The sequence below is a fragment of the Phasianus colchicus genome, chromosome 1, assembly GCF_987193195.1.
Source record: "Phasianus colchicus chromosome 1, bPhaCol1.hap1.1, whole genome shotgun sequence".
NCBI lineage: Eukaryota > Metazoa > Chordata > Aves > Galliformes > Phasianidae > Phasianus > Phasianus colchicus.
The window spans coordinates 41,823,074-41,849,990 of NC_143436.1; the positions used below are offsets into that span (position 1 = coordinate 41,823,074).

At 35.4% G+C, this 26,917-nt stretch overlaps 1 long non-coding RNA gene across 1 annotated transcript; it reads left to right on the forward strand.

The window, feature by feature from the left end:
* On the forward strand, window positions 1–26,909 carry LOC149919527 (uncharacterized). The gene is made up of 6 exons (XR_016463633.1): window positions 1–69; window positions 8,369–8,423; window positions 20,714–20,829; window positions 24,344–24,571; window positions 25,662–25,776; window positions 26,746–26,909. It is a non-coding gene; the product is annotated as an uncharacterized LOC149919527 (long non-coding RNA).
* Window positions 26,910–26,917: the final 8 nt, after the last annotated feature.

Here is a 26,917-nt window from a genome sequence, read left to right on the forward strand (position 1 = left end):
TAGGACTACAGGAAGGTCTCTTTTGGAGATTACTCTTCTTGAAGTCTTCTCAGCAAGCTTAGGATAAGGGTAAGTTTTCCATTCATTCCTCTTTAATATGGTGACTTGTTGAGCCTGACTTTCCTGTATGCTTCTTAATGATAACCTGTATATTCATTTATTACACGACAAGCCTTTGAAAGTAACAAGATGTTAAACCATGTTTCACTGTTGAACGTACCAGTGGGATGTTTGCAGTTGGTTAACAGGTGATAGTACCAAAGGGAAGGTTTCAGAGATTTTTTTTCATTGTAAGCAATAATTTTCAAAAGCAGTTCTTTTTCATCCTTATGAAGATGTGTGACATAGCATTTTCACACACTACCACAATTCACTTTTAAGCTGCTTGAGAATAAGGTACTTCCATAGCATCTCTCCCTCTTTACTTCAGGCTTGAACAAAGTAAGACAATTAAGGAAATAAAACAAGAAAAAACAGCACAACCACCACCAAATTAACAAGACATTAGAAACCTTAATATAATCATATTGAAATTAAATGTTTTCTAAAGTTTAGCCTGCTTATACTGAAACAAACACTGAGTAAAAAGAAACTTATTGGCAGAGACATGATCAACACTAATGTTATTAGCTCTCTAATACAGTTACAGCTATTGTTTACTCCATCAAATAGTGTAATTGCCTTCTCAGGGTTAAGTGTCTTCAAAATCCATTTTTTACAAATGCATTTTGTTGTCATAAGCGTATTTATTTGTTCCTCATTATGTATTTATGCAAATTTATATTGAAGATTGTTATGGATACTTATTGTCTGAGAACAGTACAGCCAATGGGAGGGACTTGCAAAAACAAACAAACAACCCCTCCCCCCAGTACTATTTCCCTGTTAGTGCTAAAGTTAAAAGCAATTTGAACTCGCTGTAGGTGGTATTAATCAGTATTTTCTGACAAAATAATGTAAGGTGAGTCTTCTAAAGCAAATAATTTCATGGTCTTGATGATTTGTAAAATTCCACTTGGAAATACATAATATTAATGAGGAATTGAGTAATAATTCATTATTACACTTTACAGAAAACTGTAAACAGCAGGAAAGACAATGTAAAGCGCTGTCCCGCGTTACTGCGTAATACGTTAAAAAAAAATGGGGAACTAAAATTCCAGTACATAGTTAAGTTACCAGCAGTATGCTTATCTATATAATGATTAGTATTTCTGTATTGGCTTTGATTTGGTGAAAGAGCACAGAAAATGTAAAGATATTCACCTTTTTAGGGTTAATTTCTGCTGCAGTATTCTGCACTAAGGTTCACATTTTGAACAGGGATATAATCTGCTTGCTTGAAATTGCTTATCTCTGAACTTCAGTGTATACTGAAGGCCTAGTCAAGGAAGATGCCAGACCATCAGGCAAAACCTCCCCACAAAGTTCTGCTAAATAAACTTGTACTAATTTATTGTGAACAATCTGAGTTCGCTATCTCTTAGAATTTCTCAGTCTGTAACTGTGGAGAAATGACCATTTGCGTCTGATGCAGAAACAGAAGTAATGTGGAGAGTTGTCTCAGTGTTTAAAGGAACTGCTTCTTGTTGGTCTTCTAGAGCTGTGCTGCTTTATTATAATTAAAAATTTGCTTCTGCCTCTGTTTAGCATATTTTCCTTAAAATAAGTCTATAAGTTCTTGGAGGTAATGGAATTATGTGAGTAAGAAAGCCTGAAGCAGATGTGAAAACTCAGGGAAAAGGAAAAAAAAAAAAAAAAGATAAACTGGTAGCCCCCAACAGAGAATGGACTTTATAGCAGTTTTCTTTTCTGTGAGACGCTTTCTCCGTTGTCCCAATTTGGCAGAATATTTAGCCCATGTGTTATTTAAAGCAAATAAATAGTGTAATTGACTTCAGTGGGACTACTCCTGTGTTTAAGGAATCATGTGGGTTTAAATACCTTACTGGATCAGAATACTAAGTTTTGGGATTTTCACTGGCTGGATGGAGACTTGCTATTGAGTTGCTGTTTTTACTACGGTGGCAATAAAATTTGAAACTTCTCTGAGTACATTGAGATGGGGACTTTCAGACTAAAAATGGAAATGTGTGAAACTTCGTTATTGTTCATACATTTTCCTCACATTCACAGCTCATGCCTAGAAATTAGTTAAGCATACACTCACCTTAGACACACTTATAAATGCTTATACACAGTTAGATGGATGGTCCCAAGTCATCACCATTTAAAATCTATAAATTAAGAATGAAAAATTTCTACTGAGAGAAAAAAGCATCTGGAAACTCTATACATAGTGGTGATGAAGTATCTGTTTGAGAGTCAATTACTACTTAGTATAGATTCCACCAGATGCTATTTCCAGGGCCAGTGGGTGCTGATTTTCCTGTTTCTGTGCTGTGGCTCAGACATAAAACCTGCCTACTAGATATGAGTGCACTACTAAAAATTATTTGAGTACATGTTATTGTGTATGTATTCTAGTATTAACTATAATGTGTCAGCTTAAGTCTCTTTCCTTGAGATTCTTTTATCATGTTTGACATTTTGTTGTGGCTGTACAGTCTGCTACTGTGGCTTAGCTGAGGCAGAGTAACCCCTTAAGGCATGTTTGGATCATTGCATGCGAAAGTTCTTGTTGAAAACAGAAGTTTTGTATTCTTCCCATTGAAATTCATAGATTATGAGTTTCAAGGTGCATACAAAGAGACAACAGTGCTGTGCCTCAGACACAAAATCACATCAAAATGTGATAGTTTTGGTGAGGCTGAAAATATGTGCTTATAGCCATCTGGAGAGCACCTTTAAAATGAACTTTTGTGCTGAAACTTTTAATGGCAGAGGGTTATTCTGATTTTCTAATTCAAAGGGACAATCCTGTTAAGTAAGTTCTGTAGTGTAGCTGGTTTTAGAATAACCTGCTGACTCTGCTCAAAATTGGACTATACAGTCCCCAAAGGTTCCTTCCAACCTCAATGTTTTCCTGAGTCTGAGTCAACATTTGCATTTCAATCACCTTGAAGGTGGGGGAATGGGTTCACTTCAGGCATGGATTTCTTCCTTTTAGAAGACTAACAGTTGGCCTTACCGCTGATGAAGGCTAAAGGGACTGATGTGCACTGCCTTTTCCATTATTGGTTTTACTTATTGTTGTGTATGTTCACTGGATAACAGCAGGAAAGCCACTGCCCATCTAACTCTGCTAGCTGCAAAATACAGGCATATGCTAACAATCCCAATATCCAGGTCGGCATACAACAGTTTCAAATGGTTACAGAATAGTATATAATCCATCACATTCAGGCTAAAGAACTGGATTTAATAGAGTAGTTAGATTTTTATAAGCATTTGAAATAGCAGTTGGTTAGTAAAACCCTATAAAACTGAGGCTTTATAGTAATACAATATGTATGTATCCATTACACAACTAATCCTGTCTGAATTTGCTTTTAACAATCAGTTAGTATTTATTGATTGAATTGCCCAGTAACTGTCTATTTAAATTCATAACTGGAAGACTTAATTTGAAGTGGCACTAGTAGTTTCTCATTCAAAGTGAAATAAAAAAGTGCAATATGTACATGACGTATCTTTTAAAAAATCATCAAAACTATTGAAGCACACTTATTGAATGAGATTTTTCAATTTCTTTTTGTTCATTATGCTCAGTGAGGCAATCACATAACATTTCTTACTGTTTAAGAAGGAAATGCAGCTCAGACAGTCTACTCACTGACAAACTGTTACTACCTATATGGAAAAAAGAAATTGCATTGAAGAGAAGGATTTGTTAGAGCACTAAAACACCACAACTATAGTTTCTCTTTCTACATTTATCTTTGCGTATTTTTTTTAATATTTGAATGGTGTGAAGTAATGGGCAGAGCAGTACAATTTTTTTCTAGATGGATTAAATCAACTACGAACAACTCAGCTGCATACGCATTCAATTGTTGAAGGTGAAGCAGAGACAGTGATTTTTTTTTTTTTGCAATACCTGCACCTTTGCTTTCAATGGGAAAAAATCCTGGTTAAAAGTCACAAGTAGAACAGTTTTGCTTTGTGATGCCAGGAATCAGAGTCCTTCTGAATCCTATGTGGAGCAGAGGGCTCCTGCAACCTGCTGAATAAAATGGGAAGCTATGCATCATTTAGATTATAAGTACAGATTGTGGAATAGCCCAATTGTCTTAAGTGAGATATTAGATATTAGATATTTTGGACTTGTTGAGGACATAGAATTCAAGCATTTAACAAGGCATTTAAAGCACTGCAGGAGTGGGCTCTAATTTAAACTATATTTTTGGCTGAAATGTAAATGTAGCGGTTTAGATGCTGTTCATCAACTGATTTACTTGCAGAAAGTTGGGAGAGCTGAAACAGAGATGATCTCAACTAGCTATTTATCTTGCTGCTTTCACAGAGCATGATGTTTCTTCCAGTGTATAGAAATCTTTTCACTGTGGAAGTGTTTGATTAATAGAGTTGTAATGGAGGGTAGTAGTCACTTTTTGAAGGAAAAGAAACACAACCTGACTGCTCAAATACATGCTCGGATGTATATCCAGTCACACAAGTACTGAGCTTGAATTTGTCATATTAATGTATATATAACAAATGTGTTACATGTTATGTTGTATAGGATCCAATTGTTCCATTAAAAATATTGAAGATAAAAATAGTTGTTAAAATAAGCTCTTTTCAATGTTTTTATACATAATCTTAAATTCAATAGCTAGTAGAATTTTCTCATTACAAAAGACATGATTAATACTCTGTGAGATTAGGAAAATGTGGCTGGTGAAATGACTTTCTATTTTATTTTAACATCTCCAGGGTCAGTAGCCTAAAGCAAGTTCAATTAAATGCCTTTGTTTTTAATTTAAAATAGATTGTCTGACTCATACTTTAACACTTCATCTGGAGGCTCTATATTTCTGGATGAACTGGTTTTGAACACTTAATATTCAAGAAAAGCTGTCAGAATACCTGTGAAGTGAAGATCTATGTGGAAAAAATAAATTTTATTCTATACTCACACTTGCCATTAAAATATATCTATTCCTGAGTCAAGAATGCTCCAGAGTTTTATACAGCAATTACTGCTCCAGTTTTACATTAAAATTTGGACTTTTTGTATGTACAGCCTGAGTTGTCTGGATACTTTGTTGAGGACTTCAAGATATAATGTTCTCATCTGAAATTATATTTCCTTTTTCTTATATGCGTATTTGACACACCAGGAAAATTTCCAAGAGACAGGAGAGTATCATAAATGTAATAATGAAAGAAAGGTAAATAAAGTATTCTAGCACAGGTATAAATGTAAATTCTTAAAGTAGGGAAAATAAAACAAGACAATAGCATAAACAAGCTGAATATCATTAAGGTTGAGAGGAATGCCTCAGATTGAATTAATACAGGAGAGAATGCAAACTTCATTTATTGTCCTCCTGGGAACAGGGAAAGGGAGAATGAAATGCTGAAAATTGTTCCTTACCAGAAATATGATTAAAAGTTGACATTCTGAAAATCCGTGCAAAATGATATAAAACATAATACAAGATGACTGAAATGCTTTGTTTTTCTTTTCACCTTTATTTCAACTCATTTTGTATGTAAAGATGCAGTGATATATGTCATGTGAAGGTAAAGTAAAAACAAGTAGCTCCTCTTTAATGCTTAAAATTATGTAGTCCTGAAGCACTCGAATCAAAGAAAGCAATTGAAAACATTATGCTGTAATGGCTGTCCTGTTCTAGAAGCAACTATATGACATTGAGTTCCTGCCTATGGAACTTATCTGCTGATTAACATAGAAGAATCACAAGAACTGGGAATATCTGATCGTTTACACACACTTATTACCTTATATCAAAAGGATATAAATGCAATTTACTTCAGTTCTTAAACCAGAGTTGATTTAATTAAAAATATTCATAGGTGTCATAGGTATGGGCATAATTATTCTTTTTAGTGTCTCATAAGATGCTGTGTTTCAGATTTGTCATGAAATAAGTGGTCACAACACACTTGTTCTTGTTGCATAGCAGTGCTTGAACAGAGCTGAGGTGTTTTCAGCTTCTCATCCTTTTCTGCCAGTAAGGAACTGGGAGTGCCAAGCAGCTGAGATGGGACACAGCTGGGACAGCTGACCCCAACCCATCAAGGGATATCCCATACCATATGGCATCATGTTCAGCAATATAGGGTGGGGAAAGAAGGAAGAGGGGGGGTTAGCAGGAGTGATAGCATTTATCTTCACACATAATGAGCCCTGCTTTTCTGGAAGTGGCTGAACATCTGCTTTATACTGGAAAGTAGCAAATGAATTACACATTTTGCTTTGCTTGCACACAACTTTTTGTTTACCTGTTAATTGTCTTTATCTCAATTTACAAGTTCTAGTGCATTTTTCTTTCTGATTCTCTCCCCTGTCCTGCAAGGGGAGTGAGCAAAGGGCCATGTGATCCTGCTAGGGTTACACCACCACAAATTTGACAAATACTAGAAGTTCTCATTTGAAAGGCTTGCTATACCTATAATTAAGTGTATAAAAAAATGATGTGAAATCTCTCTCTCTTTCTTTAAAAGAAACTTCACATTTTTAATGTTAGAGTTGCTAGCCTTTTCTCTTTGTTCTGGACTGAAATTGAAGTCTCCTATACCAATGGAGAACCAGCTGTGAATTATAAATACTATAGCTATAGCAAGTAAGGTATAACAGATAAATAGATGTCCAATCTTAATATGCTTTCTGTTATTAACTAATGTATATAATTTGTATTCTATTTCTACTTTTTGCAGAAATTGTGCTCAGGTCCTTCTCGAAAGATATCTTCCTATCAATAAACCGTTTTTCTGAATATTAACAATAAAAATATTCTGCAGAGCAGTAGACAAGTTATTTAACAAGTTTAATAACCACTCTGAAACTTAATTTCTATTTAATTGCTGTAAGTATAAACCTGCCAGTCAAGACACAAAAATATGTATTGTGCTACTAGTAAAGTCATTGTAGGAATCTTACTTTAATATTTGCACAATATGAAATGAAATCTGAGTGATGCTGTGACAGCCAAGGAAAACCATAGAGAAAATTTAAATTTCACTATTTTAAATGGCTTTTGAAGCTAAAATCTATTTTTTATAACCTCAGTGACAAAAGGAAATGTGGAGAAAATGTTTACAAGTACTCCACGTACTATAATTCTCTTCGTGACTGTCAGTTTGAGTCTTGGCCCTTGTGGTTTGAAGCTCTACTAAAGGAATTCTGTTTGCTCTAAAACTGTTCTACAGTGGAGCCTGTGAAAAATTGATAATTCACTCATGTTTGACTGTATTTCTTTTCTTAGAGAAGTTTTGAAGGTAGGCAAGATTTGTCTGTATTTTGGAAACTATTATTAACCTAGGCAGACAATAAAAGCAGGTGATAGAAACTGAGTTCATAAGTGACTATGTAGGTACTTTATACTTAAGAAAAATATAGGTATTTTTAATAGGAATTAAGGAAAAATGTGTGTCCTTCAAGTTAAAAATTGCAATTCTTGTAATGTGGAAACATCTCCGTTATCTACTCTTCTTGCCCTGTTAATTTTTTAATTTCCTTAAAAGAAAAATTACCAGAATTCTAGGGTACATGTATGTAGATGACATATGTGTTCTTGCTATTCTTTTCTAGTACACGTTTTAACTGTATTTCAGTTTACTGTTGATATAAAAGTATTGAGAAACATGGGATCCTATGAAAAACTTTAGTCTTTTCTTCATGTTTCTGAAGAGATGTTCTCCAAGAGTACTCTTGGAGCATTCAGGGAGCTTGCTGAACATACATTAACAGGATCAAGTTCTTCATTGATCTCTCTCAGAATGACAGCAGTTGTTGGTGCTATTACAGTGTAAGAGCCAGGTGTTTAGGAACCTCTAATAAAAAATGAGCTGTGGATTTTTTTTACGTGTTTCTCCCACTTTGATCTCTCATCCAGAAAATTATCCTAACCTAACCACGATTGTGCAGTGTATTTTCTGATCTTTATCTAAAGACTTTCTGATTTTTCATCTCTTCTAGTTAAACGAATCAGCAAAACGTGTATCCTTTGTTAGGAAAGATGTACACTGAAAGAAGAGCTATGCCTAGCTCTGAAGTCATGGCAAGTAGCATCAGCTGAGATGAAGAGCATTATTTTTGTTATTGCTCTTTTTATTGGTAGTATAATATATAGAAGCCAGACACTAGAACGGAATAACAGGTTTCACAGTTCTTATGTGATCACCTTAACTCTGTTGTCACAAAGCAAAGCATTATTTCTTCATCTATATTCACTGACAAGTCCTCAATCTGTTATGTCTCAATTTTTTTCCTCAGTGTGATACATCTTCAGCAAGGCCTCTCTACCACTTGGACTTCCGTGGGGTCTTAGGTATGCCCTTAAATTTCTGGAGACTCACTGTAAATCTTCATTTTTGAGACAAATTTATCTGTCATTGGAGCACCTACTTTTTCCAGCAGTAAAAATGTCTGCATATTTAGATACTGGGCCAGTCTAAGAAAATACATAAGATGAGATTTCAGGATGACTACTGCTATGCAATAGTTCCCACATCTCTTTGTCCTTAGCTGGAAAAGAACTTAAAAACACAGGAAAAAAAAAATTTGTTTTTAGTCAATCTTAATAAAGAGTACAAGATTTATAAATCAAACCCTGAAGCTACTCATTTTCCCTTCTTACATTAGAAATATGTGATATTGCTTTGGAAGTACTGATATAATTGCTTTTTGTACACAGTTTTATTGCATGGATTTTTTTTTTTCCTTCCTATTTTATAGATTGTTTAAAATTTTCATTTGGATGACAGTTTAAGAATAATTACTGAAATTTTAGTTTGAGTTAAAATTAATACAGATTTATGCATATCTAAAGAAATCTTCACCTTTTATTGGTAGAACAGATGGTTCATAAGTACGAATTATGTATGTTAACCATGCAAACAGGTTAATGTTTTCTCTCACAGGCTCTATATATGTATACACTTCAGCATACTACTGAGATTACTGTAGAACCATGGAATATCCTGAGTTGGAAGGGACTCATAGGGATCAAGTCCAACTTGTGGCTCCACACAGGTCCTTCCAAAATTAAAAATGAGTCTGAGAGCACAGTTCAAATGATTCTTCTTTTCAGCAAGCTTGAGGCCTTGACCAGTGCCCTGGGGAGCAAGTTTCAGTGTCTGACCACCATCTGAGTGAAGGGCTTTCTCCTGATATCCAACCTGAACCTTGAATTTCCGCTGATGCAGCTCCATGCCATTCCCTTGGGATCATTATTACTATCATTCTTTCCCAGAGAGAAGAGGCCTGCCCCTAATCTCCCTTTGTGAGGAAGTTGTAGTCCAGCATGAGGCCTCCCTCAATCTCCTCTTGTCTGGGCTGAATAGTTCAATGGACCTCAGCCTTTCCCCGTGATAGTCGTGCCCTCTGGACCCTTCACCATCTTTGAAAGCTCTTCAATGGTTTCATGTCCTTCCTGTGGCACCTAAAACTGTTCACAGTACTTGAGGTGAAGCCACTGCACCTCATAGCAGTACAAGACAATCCCTTTCATTGATTGGGGTCAATGCTGGGCCATATATACCCCAGGGTATGGTTGGCTCTTCTGCCTGCTGGGGCACACTGCTGACTCATGTTTGACTTGCTATTAACCAGATCAGGTTCAGCAGGGTTGCTTTCTTGCCTCTTTTACCATCTGTACTTATATGCAGAGTTAGTTACTCTGTCCCATGTGCACAATCTGGCACCTCCTTGTGAACTCGTGTTGGTTGTGACAAATAAATGCGTTCTTTCTCATGTGTTTTTCAGTAAGTCCTAGAATTATCTTCTTAATTTTGTCTAGCTCTAAAGTGGCACTGATAAACCAGGATCTTCATTCTTTCCCTTCTTGGAAGCTGGGACAATGTTTACCAGCTTCCAGTTGACTGGGACTTCTCCAGATTCACAAGATTATTGAAAAGTAATTGAGAGAGATTTTAGGATGATACCAGTCAGTTCTTTACATACAGTGGGATGAATCCTACTGAGCCCCATAGATTTACATGTATCCAGCTGCAGTAGTAAATCCTGCACAAGTTCAGGGTTGGCTGGGATTTCATCTTTACTGAAGTCAGAGTTCTCCTACTCAGGATTTCAGGGGTATAATAATTAGTGTTGAAGACAGAGGCAGAAAAGGAATTACATATTTCTTCTTTGTTTGCAACCCTTTTTGCTAGATGACCATCCCTCATCAAAGAACAATGTTATTTCTAGTCATCCTTTCGTTATTAACGCTATTTATAAAAGCCTTTTTTGTTGTGTCCCACAGTTCTGGTCAGCTTCAAGTGTAATTGAACTTTGGCTGTACTGACTTTCTCCCTACAATATCAGACAGTATCTCTGTAATCCTCCCATATTGCTCGACCTTGCTTCCAATGGCCATGCAATTTGTTTTTATGCTTAAACTCTAGAAGAAAATCCCTGCTCAGCCAATCCAGCCTTCTGACCTGCTTGCATCAAGAAGTGACGAGCAGTGATGAACTACAATGCATTCAAATGCATTTTGTCAAGGGGCCTTGCTCACTAACTCCCAAGCAGTCTGTAGTTTCCCATGTCCCCCGAGCTGAAGTCATAGGAGAAAAACTGCCTTCAAAACAATTGCTGCACCATGCCCTTGTCTGTCACCCCTCACTTGAACATTAAGGCACATTCAGTACTGCCATAGCTGAGTTGTACATGGTTGATAAACGTGTTTTTCCTTTCTTCATTACATCTTACTATTCCTGATAGAATAGTTTTACTGGATATGCACAACATCATCTAAATCCTGTATATAAAATATACCATTGCTAAAATCATCTTTCTTTTCCATTTAATTTACTTACCACTTCAATAGAGAAACCTCAGTAAGTTTCTTGTCTCTTTTTTAAACACAATCTCTTTGGCTTAGAATTTGACATGGAAAATTTGAACATTTTAGCTTGATGGAGTAAAACATTTCTTCACCTGCCCACCTGCTCTCTACACGAGGGGAGGTTGCTGTGAGGTGGGAGTTGGCATCTTCTCCCACGTGACTATCAATAGGACTAGAGGGAATGGTCTCAAGTCGTACCAGGTGAGATTCAGTTTGGAAGTTAGGAAATAGGTTCTTCTTAAAGAGAGTGGGCTGCACAGGGTGTAACTGAGGAATATGGTTTGGTGGGAAATATTGGTGATTGGCGGATGGTTGGACTGGATGATCTTAGAGGTCTTTTCCAATCTTGGTCAATCTATGATTCTATGAAAAGCAATTGCAATGACTACTTTCTTGCTTAAGCTGACAACAATAAATATTATATTATTTTATTTTTTCTTGTAGTAATTTGGAACATTCATGAGTCTGTCCCATAATTAAACAGTTAGCAAATGTTACTAAAATGAACCTCAGAGAACTCAGTGTCTGATACATTTATTAGAACTAAATCAGACCACACTGCATAATTTAAATTATGTATAGTTTCCTCTCCACTGTTCGGCTACAGACCTTTAGTCAATCAGAATTTTTTTTACCAACTTGGTTTCTACTCTCCAATCTTTAATATAATCATTTCAACTGTGCTTTTTATTTTGATGTGAATTTTGTAAATTAGAGAATACATCACTGAAATAATGTTAATACACACACTTAGAAATAATGTCAACTTTCACTTATTCATATTGTCCTATATTGTTCTTAAGGCTATTTTTATGACAATGCTTTTCCAAAAGGTATCTCATTTTAATACTTGAACACAATTTATTTTTTCTTTCAAAGAAAAAGCCTGTTTAATTATATTTTTTTTTTCCCCCAAGGTTATTATCCCTGTGAATGCTTTTCCTTTATTGTCTTTTCTTGCAAAAAATGAGAATAAGCTACTAAGGATATTAGTGTATGTTTCCTCATCCTATTTATTAAAATAAATTGAGTATAAGAACAATAAAATATTTCTGAGATTCCTCTGAGACCTAATTTTTTAGTACAGTCGAAACAATGCTGTAAACAAATGCCAGCATATATTCTTGGTAGCATTTACAGTGATATAGTTTCAACAGAGACAGTAATGGTACAAACAGGGCAAAGGAAATACCAGAAATGCTGCAGATGTTATTGATTATATGCCTTGGAGAATATTCCACTCTTATATTTTGAAGCCTGTCAATGTAAATCAAAAGGTGGTGATATTGTCAGTAAGATATATTACAGTCAAAACAATGTGCAGCGACAGCAGTCCCACTATGCTGACAGAGCAGATTGTGATTTTGGAAATGGAGAAGACATCCATAGCACAGTTGAGGCATCATAAACCAGAGGAAAACAATCTGATTTAAACATCTGAATCATTGTGACCTGTGATCCAGATTATGCTGAAAGTTTGTGAGACTGATAGGGCCATATCATCTTTATGTTAAACTGATAGGCTCCTTTAGGTTGAGTTGACTAGTGTGTTTGAACCTAATCTAAGTCTTATTTATGTCCTAAAGATTTGCAGCTTTCATCATTTTTCAGACTTGTAAATCTTAAAGCTGTAGTACTAGTTTTTAGGAACAGAAGTGAATACCCAGCAGAGGCAAGCACAGAAATTTTGATTTAAAAGACTACAAGTCAGCATCCATACTATGGTTAAATATGGTATAGTGTTATGACTCTTCTGCTTTTTAGAACATCACCTGCAAAAATTCCCTTGAGAGTAGATTAGCCGTACGAGTTTGTGTAAAATCTGTGGGAAAATAGTATGGTTTTTAGAAACTAAAATATGGTTAATATGCATTTATACTTCAGTTTCTTTGAAATTACACATTAAATATATGTACCAAAAGATTTTAGCTCTTTCTTTGTATATATAGCAAAATAGCAAAAAAAAAAAAAAAAAAAAAAAAAAAAAAAAAAAATCCAAAAACAAACAAAAAATACCCACAAAACAAAACAAAAACCCCAAAGCAAACACAACTGATTTGTTTTTTTTGATAAACAATACTGCCATGTAATCCGTTGCAAATTTTTATTTTTAACTTGGCCAATGGATATCAGGATGGCTGAATGCCCATTAGTTATTTTTAAATATTATTTTATCACTAGATGATCTCTTAAAACAGCAGCAAGAAACAGATCCTATTCTGATCTTGTGTGGTTAAAACAAAGCTCTGTTTCTTGTCACCTAATAACGGGAAGATTAATAAGAATATCTGCTTGTGGCTAGATACCAGTGGAGATGGATGTGCAATCTTCTTTGTCACCTGTTGGAAAATCCAATAGCTCCCTAGGTTTTAAACATGCTATGTAGATTTAAGGAGCTGGCATGACATTCATCTGTAGATCATTAGTTAATAGATAGTTTTTATAATTCATCTGTAGTGACTTATTCAAATGCTTTCTTTTTATAGTTTGTGTTGAATGGAATTAAAAGTGACATGCACACAAGAGAAAATGCCAGCTTTCAAAAGTCAAAAGCAGACAGCGCATTTTCTGATTCAGTGTTAAATCTTTCTTGGGAAAAAGGAAGGAAAAAGAGATGTTAGGAATTGTGTAACTTTCTCATTTCACTGTGAATGTTCTGTGAATCTGGGGCCTGATACTGATGTCATTTCCATCATGATGAGCTACTGGTCTGTTAGGCATGTTTACAGACCCCTAGCATATTATTTTACTTCCCCTTAACAGGCCATCAGATATTTACAGCCCTTACTGCAACACACATAAAATTTTGATTTATTACAGGTTTTGCATGATTTTTATCTTCTCATCTCTCCTTTTGCCATGAAATTGCTTACACTATGTGCAGTGAGCTGAAGGGACAGAATCACAAGACAATTAAGTTTGGAAAGGACCTCTGAAGGTCATCTGGTCCAACTCCATTCTCAAGCCAGGACACCTAGAGCAGGTTGCCCAGAGCCATCTCTAAATAGCTTTTGAATATTCCTAGGAAGGGAGACATCCTGATATATCATAATTTTGCTTCCAGGAATGGAATTACTATTGATTCAGACAACGGAGAGAGAGGCAATTCTGCTTTCGTAGGTTTTCTGTGCTGACTTAATTTCAGTGTGAAAATTAACCTTGCTTTAAAAAGTCTTGATTTTATTACCAAATAAAGATAGATAGCTCCAAAGATTTAGAGCTTCTCAGCTAACCCTTGTCCAAATGATCCTCCTTATCTTTATTTCATTCCTCTTACTACCTTGGAATGCAATTTCTAGGCATATTGTTTTCATCTGGTTTCTAGCTGAAGTCATAATGTATTGCCTTATTGTGACACCAATCATAATAAGCTGTGGGAAGTTATTTATTTATTCCACTTTTGCTGAGCTCAGCTAATAACATATTCAAGTCTTCCTACTTCTTACCATCATTTCTATTTGGTAACTTTCTGAACATGTTGCTTTTTCCCTATAAGAAATAGCAATGCAAATAAGATTTAGATCTCATTTCTTCCTCTGATCTTCCTGAAATTCCAGGTCTTTAAAAGCAATCTTTTAAAATGAAGAAATTACTGCTTTTGTAATGGATTTATTTCTTTTTTTATCCTTTTTTCTTCATATGACTTACACTGGCTCTTATGAGAACCTAACTCAAATCAAAAGTAGTCATTCTCTTCCTAAATCCTAGAAAAAAATATTTTTTAAGAGTGGAAAATCTCAATTTTTTTTCCATGGCTTAATTTTACACTTGATTTTTTCCACTTGAGCACTGTTAAATACTATCATGCTAAGTAAGGTGGTATGTACAGTTATGATATATACTAAATGAGGATTGTGTTGTTATGGGTCTGACTGCTATTGTGAAATTGGACTACTCTTCCCACACACCTGCTGAGGCAACTCTTGTACATGAACTGGGCTTCCTTTTGGTGAAATTATACTGGAAGTATGATCTAAATGTGCATTATTTCAGCAACTAACATTCAGTCGTGAAACCAGCCCTGCTCTCACAAAGTAAAATTACAAAAATATTAACAGACTTAATTTTGAATTATGTCAGTGTACAGATCTCTTCCTACTACGTACCCAAGATATTAAGCTGAAAAGGTATGAACTAGAATCAAGTGCAAACATACTATCTTGAAATCATAGTTTTGCAACTAGCTCGGTGGATTTGAAGGTAGGTAGGATTTGAAGGATGCATGTTGTTGCAGCAGTGAAATAATAATAATAATGCCTAATAAGAAGCATCGGTGTTCTTTTGTCTTTATTAAAAACAAAGACTTTGGATGAAAACAGTGTCTCTGGTTGTTAATAAGGACATAAAATTACATACTTAAGATATTCCAGACTCTTATATGTAACTGATATGTCTAGGTAGACTGATTTTTGAATTATGATATCAAATTATAGTGTTAAGGGATTTGGGTACACTAGTAATATTACAGACTTGCAGCAGAAAATATATATAAAATGTTCATCAGATGTACAATACCGTTTACATAGGCTGGCAAAAAAAAAAAAAAGTTATCATTTTGAGCAGAACAACTAGTCCTCATTAAAAAAAAAAAAAGGCAGTAAGAAAACTGCATATTGAATTTCAATCTTAATAAGTTGAAATATCTGGAAGAGAAACTTAAAGACTGTTGGTATACATAAAGGGTACATATTGGAATGAATGAAGGTCTAAAACATGCAACATAATATCTGCCGGTTCCAGCACTTCTCTTTTCTTGGCCATGCACTTTCTTCAAATAATATGTCCAAATCAAGGAAGAATTGGATCGTTTGAATGTAAGTAAAACATAAGTAAAATTGTGCTCTTCCTAGAAGCCAGACTGAATTTTATAATTGGGATATTAAACAACAATTTTTAAATACATTCATGTGAATTTTCTTCTGAGACCTTTGGATGTTGATACTGTATTTCATTCTTATATTACAAATAGAACATTTGGATACTTAAGTTTAAATTATCTAAATTATAAATTGTTACAGGCATGAAATGAATCCCCAAATTAAATATGTCATTATTGATGGCAACCTTTTGTAAACATTGGTGAAAATACAGTGTAAGTTCTCATATTAGTACTGAGAACTAAAAATTATGTTAATTTCTTGAACAATTGCAAAACCACCATCTATCCTTTTAAATGCCTGTAAAAGATTCAAAACAGAGAGAAACAATGTCTTCTACACACACACAAAAAGTACTGTTAGTATGTTTGAAAAGGAAAATATTTACTTTTTTTTCACTTGAAAAGATTGTGTTCAGGATTTTGAGTTACTATTTATTTTGGTTCTCCTTCACAAGAGTTCTAAGAGCAGATGGAGTTCCAAGAAATACTGGAAACTGAGCTACTGAGAAAAAACTCAGTTGAGAATCTCAGATTTGGATGTTCCAAGAAAAGAGACAGGTATTCACATGTTCATGTCTCTGTGCCAAACACTACAACTAACAGAGGTGAAAGATCTGTTATCAGTCTTCTAAGCCAGACAAATTAGGATGTTCTTCAAATGTATCCACCAGCTTCACACTGTACAAAGACTGTCAATACACAGAAGATTTATCAGTTGCTAACCCTGACAAGATTAAATAAATAAAAACTTTTTGAATCTGAACTCTTTAAATTATAATTGCTTCTGGAAAGGATAATTACTGGCATCCTGTGAGTGACAAAGAGAATTAAAAATCCAAGTTAGAGTTTTGTGAAGGAAATTAAAATATTTTATTATGTGTTGAAAAGTTTGAAATACACATTACAAAGTATATAAGGGACTACCTATGGCTGAAGAGTTGAAGACCAGTTTAGTAATCTCTCTGAACTAACCTCTTAACTTCCAGTGTCACCATTTTTAATGGGTTGAGAATTTCTCATAAAAAATTCTGAAATACACAGTAAGAAGTGTAGCATATCTATGGCACCACAAAATACAACTTTGAATGACTTGAGACATTCAGTTGTGTTGTTTTCATATTTTCATAGTTCAGTTTAGCAGTAGTGATGTAAGAGTAAAACACTTCCTGGCAGTTAGTGATGTGAGAAATTTGTATCTTCCACATGGCTCCTTTCTGAAAGAAAATGCTGTTACTGCTTCATATTCATTAAATAAGGAACAATAGATGAGTAAGGAACTTGTGAAGATTTAGAATTGTAACTAGTAGGCATTTTGAAAAAAAGGAAGTATGAGAAGACTGAGATATGGACCCCAGAGAGTCAAAAAAAGCACTAAAGTTCATTAGGTTTCTGAAGAACTGGTGGAACTTAATATCCAATAGAAAAGAAAATGTTTTAATTAAATGATGAGTCTTGTGAAGTAATAGAGTAGTTGGTAAACTAACGAGCTAACAAAATCATGAGAGATATCAGTTGTAAAAGACTAAGGAATTTCTCTAAACAAATACAAGATGAAAAAAAAAAAGGTATACATGAGACTATATTCAGCAATTTTAGAAAAGGTTTTCTTCGTCTGTTAAAGGTTTACCCTACTTTGAACTACAGGAGAATGTATGATTCTGTTAGTCATTGCTGTGATCAATTTTATGCATGGTTGTAGAAAAACCACTTGTAGCAATTTTGAATAACTGTATTATGATTTGGAACAAATAATTACTTCATCTGATATATTTAGTTGAAATTAGCTCATGATAGGTAAAGGTCAATATGATATAAAAACACTGTAATTTATAAAGATGATTAAATAAGGATATTTCCTCAGGATTGTGGCAACATAGGAGACTTCCATAAAAATCTGATAGCTTATTGAAAATGAAAGTTTAATACTGGCTAATATTTTATTGCATATTTCCAGAATCACATATTGTATGCCAGAAGCATGTGTAGAAGATACTAAATGTTTTGGAAACAATATGGATTAATATAAAGTTCATTAAGTTGTCCAATATCTGAAAGATACATTTTCAAAGGTAAATTTAGTATTCAATAAAACAGAAAGTGTTTGAAAAGAACTGATACAGCTTGTTGTATTTGTTGTCCTGATTGTTTTATGTTTACTTCAGTAATTGTCTTTTGTTTTATTTTTTTTTCTTTTTTCCCCAAAAGATCAATTGAAAAAGTTTTGTAGAAACCTAAAATTAACAGATGACAGAAAAGGAAAATGTTTTTTAAAAAGTGGCTGGCTATTATGATAAATTGAAAAAAAAGAATAAATATCATATCATAAAAAGCATAGCCCATCGTAGTTAATCTGATTTTAAAGTTGGGTGATGTGTCTTAAAGATCATTTCCTTATAGGACATTTTCTCTGTCCTGTTGAAATTCTTGTCTTAGAGATTATAACAGTCTGTTTTAACGTAAAGACCCATAAAGAATTATAGGAAAAAGAAGGACGAAAACCCACTGACAGAACAAGGGGCAATGTAGAAATTGGCATACAGGAAAATCCATCTGTGCATAAGAAAGAAAGAATTTCTTTGCTTTGAGGATGGTCAAGCAGATTGTGTAGAGAGGTTGTAAAGTCTCCATGGAGGTATCCAACACTTGACTAGCCACAGGCCTGACCAATGTACTCTACTGACGAGTTAGACTAGATTATGAGATTCCTGTCAACCTCAACCAATTTTTTAATGTGAATCTGTTCTGGAGAAATTTTCAAAACTACATTTTAACTACAAGGATTCGTTGATTTCCAAATAAAACAACACAAAATTTTAATTACAGTTACATGGAAAAGCTTGTTTTCCTATGGTAAGCTGAGGTTAGAATTGACAGAAAAGAGGAAGCTGGGTGGGGCTGAAAATAGACTGACAAAACAAAATGTGGGATGCAAATTGAACTTTCCTGTGAGACGCTTTTCCACTGTGTAATCTGTATTTCAACTGGTCCTTGCGTAAAGCTTAATTAAAACTAGGGTTGGCTGAAGAAAGAAAGAAGATTATAGCTGTGGACAGAGTGCATCTGAAAAGGGTTTGTCAAAGGAAAGTATAGCTGTAAAGACAATAATGCCATCAGCAAAGTTTCATCAAGATAGTGGCTGTGAAGGCTGTAAATGCTTGACTTTCAGTCATATTTTGAATTACATTCATCTGTACTGGAGCAGTCCACTCCTGAAGTGTGGACCCTGTGGTATGGACCCATATTAGAGCAGTACTTGGACAGCTGCAGCCTGTGGGAAGCCTATATTGGATAAATTTGGGAACGGTGGAACCCTGTGGGAGGACTCCATACTGGAACTGGGGCAAAGTATTGCTGTGAAGGAGTGTCAGAGATGAAGTGTTATGGAACACCGCCCTTGTTCCACTGTGCTGCTTGGAGGGAGAAGAGGTAAAAGAGAGTGGATTTGACGGAAGGTTGTTTTAGTTTGGTTTTAGTTACAAGAATCTGCCTTATGCTGTGTCTGTTTATCCTATGATAATTATTAGTGAGTGATCTCCCTGCCCTTATCTCAACTTCAGTCCTTTTTTCATTGCAGTTTCTTCCCCATTTCTTTCTGAGGAGGAGTGAAAGAGTGATGTGGTGGAGTTTAGATAGTCATCAGTTTGAAACCACCCCACTAAAGAAGAATCTGCATATGACTAGCGATTCTGTAGCTTTGGATTGATCAATGCCTAGCATTCCAATTAAAAAAAAAATATTTTCTAAATAAACACTGGGGTGCAAAATAAATCCAAAACATAATATATTACTAAAATAGGTTTTCATGAGGCCTTATAGTATTTCCTGAAATGCAGTAAATCTTTTAATGAAAATGCCATGAATTTCTTCCTTGACGGGGAGCACTGAGGAGAATATGCCAGACTTGCAGCCAAATTTTCATTAGCTCTTTTTATATTATTGCATGATCTCAATTTTGCTAGCTTGAAATGGTGTCACAGATATAATTATGTCCTTCACTCTTAAGATAGATGCTGATAGAAAATAGTGATTTAATAAATCTTAATCATAAGACAGAAGCTAGTTTTGAGATTACAAGGTACAATTTACTGCATAAAGAATAGTGTTAAACATACTCATAGAGGAGACACTACCATTGAGTAATTAGTTTCAAAGTGGATCCTCTTACTTTCTAATATTCTCTTAGACTGCTCAGCATTAATGTCATAACATGATTGACTCACAGTCATATTTGCATACTGACTGCAGGTGTCAGTTTCTTCCAGATTTGTTTTGAGTCTGATACTGACAAACACTGTGGTCCGGTGAGCACATTGCTCAAACTGCCCCTTGGATATTGTGTTGTCATCTGTTTTTCCTCCATCTACATTGAGTCAGATGCAGACATCATGACTCGTTGCATCCATCATGACTGTACTGATGCTTATCTGCTCAAGTTGATTCAGCCATCATGACTGCCACTGGGGATATTGCTTGAGAAATGTTAAGGGAAACAAAGGTCAGGTTGAAAGGGATGGGTTACAGAAAATAAGTGCTGTAAATTCTAGTGCTGTAAATTCTAGTTTTGTAAGCTACATTCAGATATGGTTATGTTATCTGAATATAGGTTTAGAAATTTATACAAAGATCCAACAAGGATCAGATGAATGATTATAGGTAGAAGATTAATATGAGACTTATAGGAGACAGCTTGGAGGCAGAAAACAAGAAGAGTCAAGGAAGACTGAGGATGAAAGCCTGTGAAAATAGAAGGAAAAATAATAGATGTGCCTGCATACGTGGAAACAGATGCTGGTTTGTCAGCACGCCTCCCTATGCCTGACTGAATCCTGCACTTCCTCAATGTGTTTGTTCTATCTACTTATTAAATCTTATCTCTAACTGTCCTGTGTAGGTGTGTGTATGCTTCTCAGGAACTGTGCTTGGCATCCTTACTCCTGGTTCCCTAGACAGGAACAGGAATTGCAGCAGGCTCATATCTACAAGGCTGGGACAGAAGGTACCTCACAGGTACTGTAGTCTACAAAATTCATCTATCTTAAATGAGTTTTATTACCTCATATTCTCCATACCCCATCTGCTATAGTTAAATAATATCATGTGTTCATTTCTTTTCCAGTCTTCATCATCATTCATATGATAATGATAATTTTAATCTTAGTATTTGTACCTGAGTCTCTGAACTTCAAAACCAAACACTGAAGATGTATATAGCTATGTTAATAACGTTTCTCGTGTCAGTTAAGCAACCACTGTTAATTCTAGTATACCTATTGAATATTTCACTCCACTGTGTATTGATATCTCTTTTTTTTTTTCAAATTTTTTTTTTTTTTTCAAATGGACATGCTATGTAGTGATATTCCTATGGTGTTCCCTATGGTGATGATATGTAAATCTGACAATTTTTCAGTATGACAGAATTGAAATGGAACCGCAGTTCTCTGACATGATTTCTCTTCTAGAAATTGATATTAAATAAATATTGAGATTAAAAAAATCCAAGAAATGAATTATTTTTTACTTTAATGAAATTTGAGATTACTGTCTTCTTAAGTATAATGATGCAAAGGAAATAGTAATTAGGCTAGGATTATTTGCAGATATCTTTCTAAAGCTAAGAAAAATACATGAAAATATGCATCTAAATTTATATTCTTTGAATCCGTCCTTTCATTATCATGCCCAACTCCTTCACTTACCCTTAGGTGGAATTCCATAAGTGTCTTGCTTTGTATTGGAGGGCTGGGACTATAGAACTGTGTAAATCAATGGGTAGTACATGTGAGATTCATCTGGATTTATTTAAAGATACCTCTTCCCTTTCATAACTGTGATCTACAGTTATTTGTAACAAAAACTTTCTTTGTAAGAAATAATAAGAAAATGTACTGTCTATACAGCAGTTGGGCAATATTTTGAGAGAGAAAAACTTTTAAAGAAACCTTGATATGCACTCAGTAGTGTCTTTAAAATCCAGACCTGAATATTTTGCTCACCTGAATCTGTTTGCGCCTTGGTCATTTCATCCAAATAACTCTGTTATTGTCTGACAAAGTGCATAAATCCCACCAGATGGGGTTTTTCTTTGTTTGTTTGTTTTTGTGCCTTGACTATTCCTCATTAGAGTGGAACGATATCATTTGGTAGGATTTATTAATGGCTTTTTTCAGCAGATGGGTATTTACATTAAAATATCTGTCCCTTCCCCCTTGCTTTTTTTCTTTCTCTTCTGTTACAAATTAATACTCTTGAGTCAAGCACTACAACTATCCAGAAAATGTATCTGCAAAGATACAACAAATTTTTATAATCTAGTCCCAAACATATCCCAAAAGAATATAACAGCATAGAAGCCTGACATGTTGGCTTTGTGTAAATAGGCAAATAGGCATAACTCTCTTAACATTTATGGGTCAATGCTTATTTAAACCTGCTGTGGATCTATTACAAACTGTCAAACTGCAATCCTTTTGATATATATAAATATATATATATATATATATATATATATATTCACAAATGTATGTATGGTACTGAGATCAGGCTGACAGTTCCTCATATCCTCCTTCTGACCCTTCTTTTAGATGGGTGTCACAATAGCAAATCTCCTGTTGCCTGGGACCTTTCCAGTTAATCAGAACTGCTGACAAATGACAGAGAATATCTTAGCAATCACCTCCACCAGATTCCTCAGTACCTCAGTGGATCTCATTTGGCCCCATGGACTCCTACAGTCCAGGTGGAGTAGCAGGTTGTTAAGTGTTTCCCCTTGAATTATAGAACTTTCCAATAAAGGATAGATATTCTCCTTGTCCCTCCTTTGTTATTAAGGTATTTGTAAAAACCCTTTTTATTATCATTTACAGTGGTAACCAGATTAAGCTCTAGCTGGGCTTTTGTAGTTCTAATTTTCCATCTCATATCCTAGCAGCATTCTTGTACTCTTCTCAAGATGCCTGTCCCTTCTTACAAAGGTGGTAACCTTCTTTTCCTGGAGTCTCAGCAAAAGCTGTTCTTTTAAGATTTCCTCCTAAGGAAAAGTCCAGACTTCAACCCCTTTTCCCTACAGGACTGTCTCTCAAGGTACTCTTTCAGCCAGAGCCCTAAGGAAGCCAAAACTGGCCCTCCGGAAGTACAGGCTGACTCACTCCTCACTTCAGCAAAAATAAAGAACTCTATCTTATCGTCTCTTTGTCCATGACTTCTGACCACCACATTTCCCACCAGTTTTTCTATGTTTGTGAACAGCAGGTCTAGCGCGGCACCTCCTCTGATCTCTCACCAGCTGTGTCAGGAAGTTATACTCCATGCCCTGAGGAACCTCCAAGACTGTTTCCATTCTGCTGTATTGTATTTCCAGCAAACTTCTGTAAGCTGAAGTACCCCGTGGGAACAAAGGCTAGTGATTGTGTGACTTCTGCAAGCTGTTTGTAGAATGCCTCATGCCTCATCCATCTCTTCATCCTGGTTTAGTATTATGTAAAACTCCCATCAGGATGTCAGCTTTGTTGGCTTTCACCTTATCCTTGCTGGCATAGACTCAACCCTATCATTACCAGCAGTGAGCTGTACAACACTGAAACACTCACTAACATAGAGAGCAACACCACCACCTCTCCTTCCTTGCATATCCCTTCTGAAGAGCTTATAGTGATCCACTGCAACACTTAAATCACAAAAGTGATCCCACCATGTTTCAGTAATGGCAACCATAGCATAGATTTCTTGCCATGCAATGGCTTCTAGACTGCTCATTTGTTATCCATGTTGTGTGCATTGGCATAAATGCACTTTGTCTGGGCTACTGGTCTTACCTCTAAGGCTGGCATACTGCCCCTAGGCTCAACAATAGAGAGCCTGATTTTATCTCCTTCCCCCTCCAAACATAGTTTAAAGCCTTCTCAGTGAGCCTTGTCAACTCTAGGGCTAGAACTCTTTTCTCCCTTTGAGGTGAACCCCATCTGTCTCCAGTAGGCCCCATTCTGGAGATGGTCAAGTCCAGGCTAGATGGGCAGCCTGATTTATTGAGTTGCAACCCTGCCTATGGCAGAGGGTTTGGAACTAGGTGATCTTTGAGGTCCCTTCCAACCCAAGCCATTCTATGATTCAATAAAAAAAAAAAAACCAACAAAATTCTGTTGATGGCATCAACCTCTTAGCCATCTGTTGATCAGGTATGTTTTCCTTTTCCCATCTGTAGCCCTTCCTGACCCTGAAAGGATTGAGGAAAACACCGCCTGTGCTCCTGCTCCTTCAACTAATTTCCCCAGTGCTCTAAAGTTCCTTTTGATAGCTCTCAGACTTCACTCTGCAACTTCATCACTGCTGACCTGAACAAAAAAAAGTGGGTATTGATCAGAGGGACACTCTAGACTTGGGAGCTTCCTGCTAATGTCTCTGATCTGGTCCTCAGGGAAGCAATGGGTTTCTCTGTGAACAGTGTCTGCTTGGTATATCAGGTCCTCTGTTCACTTTGTATGGAACTCACTTGTGATAATTCCTCTTCTTTTGTTCTTGGCAGAGGCAGTCTTGAGGTGTGGGGTTGACTGACTCACCCTAGATAACTTCCTGGATAGACCTTCACCAATATCCTCGTTTGTCTGTCCCTCAAGTCATAGAACTTCATACCTGTTGAGCACCTGAGGAGATGAAGTATACTAGAAGGAGACTCACCTGCTATCCCGAGCATGGACCTATTTTCATTCCTCCCTGTCTCTTAGGTCCCCTTCTTAAGCCTGTGTGTGAGAAGGTAAGGGATCCTCCGCTTACTGCAAACTGTCCCCCTGGTGCACTTCTTGCGGGGCTGACAGACTGTGGCTACACCAGTCTATTTCACTTAATCTCATTTAATGACATGCTATATAGATATTAACTTTTTTTTTTTTTTTTTTCATAATGCACTATAATTCCAATTTCAAACAAAACTTGACAAGAGAATCCTATGAAGAATATTTGAAACATGAAATAAGGTTCCAAATATAAGATCCTTCTGAGAAGTGCCACCATGTTGACAAATGATATAGAGTGGCAATACAGAATAGGTGTCTCCATGACTATTATTGATATGTCAAGAAGATTAAGAAAGTTGATTACCCTCAAATTTAAAGCGAAGAAGCAAAATGATGTAATTTAAACAGTTTTTCTAGAAACTGAGTATTTTATTCTTATAGTGAACTGAAGTTCTTTCTCACACATCATTAATAGATGTATAAATGCCATGAAGTAGATGATTCAGGGTGATTTTATTTTGAAAGTACTTGATTGTCCTTCAGAGGATAGGTATCTGCCAATAATCACTATGGGCAAACTCCATATAGGCAAATCAGATGTCAAACTCTTTTTGTAACTTTGTATTAAAACAACATAAAATATCTTACAAATATCTATCTATTGGATGCAGACATACTCAAAAGAAAGAAGTTTCCATTGGCGTGTTGGGTAACGCCTGCTACAAAGGAAGCAGTTAAACATAAATCAAATAGTGTATTTCAGAACTGTTAAAAGATGTATTCTTATTTTCTTAGCTCTCTATTTTATTCCCACAGTGAATGTATCTCCCATTTGGGGAAAAGTGGCTTTACATAAAGAAGAGATGTGTGATCTTCTTACTTAGCATGTATTTAGACCAAAGAAAGTCCATTTAGCTGACAGAAGCTGAACAGAGAAGGGTGCCCCCAGTACACTCAGACATCTGTACAGGTCCAGATTGTATGCCCCAAATTCATGATTGATAGCTTCTTGTTCTTTTGGGGAGACTTACTGTCTTTACAATGATATTACGTCTATGTAACATCAGTTTAAGTATCAATACTTACCTTTCTTTTCCTGTTTGTTTCAAGGGTCCAGAGTACAAATAGAGAACGCAATCATACTGGGATAAATAACATGCATAATATTACACATAACACAGACTGAGGATAATGTAGCAGCAATCTCTTCCCAAATTCTTCCAAGGTGAGGCTACCAAACAACTCCTTTCTTTCAACTTTATCTGCTGTACATAGTAATGTATATTTGTTCAAAATCCAGTTCCTTCTGATTTATGCTAATGATGTTGGTCTGCATCATAAGAACTGGAAGTTGTCTGTACTATCTATAAAATGCATTGTAGTGCCATCTCACTTTATGCCAGCTCAGACTCTGACTAGCACAGGAAGACCATTTATTGAAAGAGCAATAGTTTCTATTTTATCTAATTTTTCCTGGACCTATAAGTTAAAAACTGTTAATAGCTTTTTTTTTAATGACAGTTTGCTGGGGACAAATCTGATTTACATCTGGATCTAGAGTTGCTATGGTTACAGATTTGGCAGATGGTACTTTTTTTTTTTAAAAATGTTTTTTTTTATTTCTTTAAATGCATTTCCACAGTTTAGAAAAGAAATCATTAAATTACGTGATTTGCTGAAAAGAGTTTAGTGAAGAAAAGGACTTCTTCAAATGATAAGTATAATTTGAGGTTTGTTTTGCATCATCTGTAATTACCATATAACATTATGTGTAATTAGAAAACATTTTAGCAGAATCACATTATTTAAATTTATCTTCTCCAGAGCTGAATGGTTTTATTCTCACAGTGAACAGAAGGATTTGTTTGGGAGTGCTCAATAGCAACTGCTCCTATTGCAGGAATGAGTGTAGTCAAAGTAGATGCTGTGATATTCAAGAGGCAACCTTAAGATCACATTTGATTTTCATGGCATTTTAATCTTGTAGAAGAAGGCAGTCACTTACAACAAAGTGTTGTAAGAAATATTCACAATTAGATATTTCTGGAAATTCTTAGCAACACAAATTTAAATTTAATTATTACAGGTGTAAATCTGATACTGAATATTGATCATAGCCAACTAAAATTATTACTTTCTCTGGAAACACTCTTACATATGTATTTCTTAATTATTTGCTTTGTGGACTGTGCAGTCATGCTCTCCAGTGAATATTATCACAATCATCATGTGAAGAGAGAAGAACCTGAAAATTCTGTCTGCGATAAAGGAAATCTGGATGAGTCGATTATCCAGATGGATCCTGGACTTCCTGGTTCAGACTACCTGACTGCCAAATCTTCTTGCTATTAACCAGAAAAAAAGGT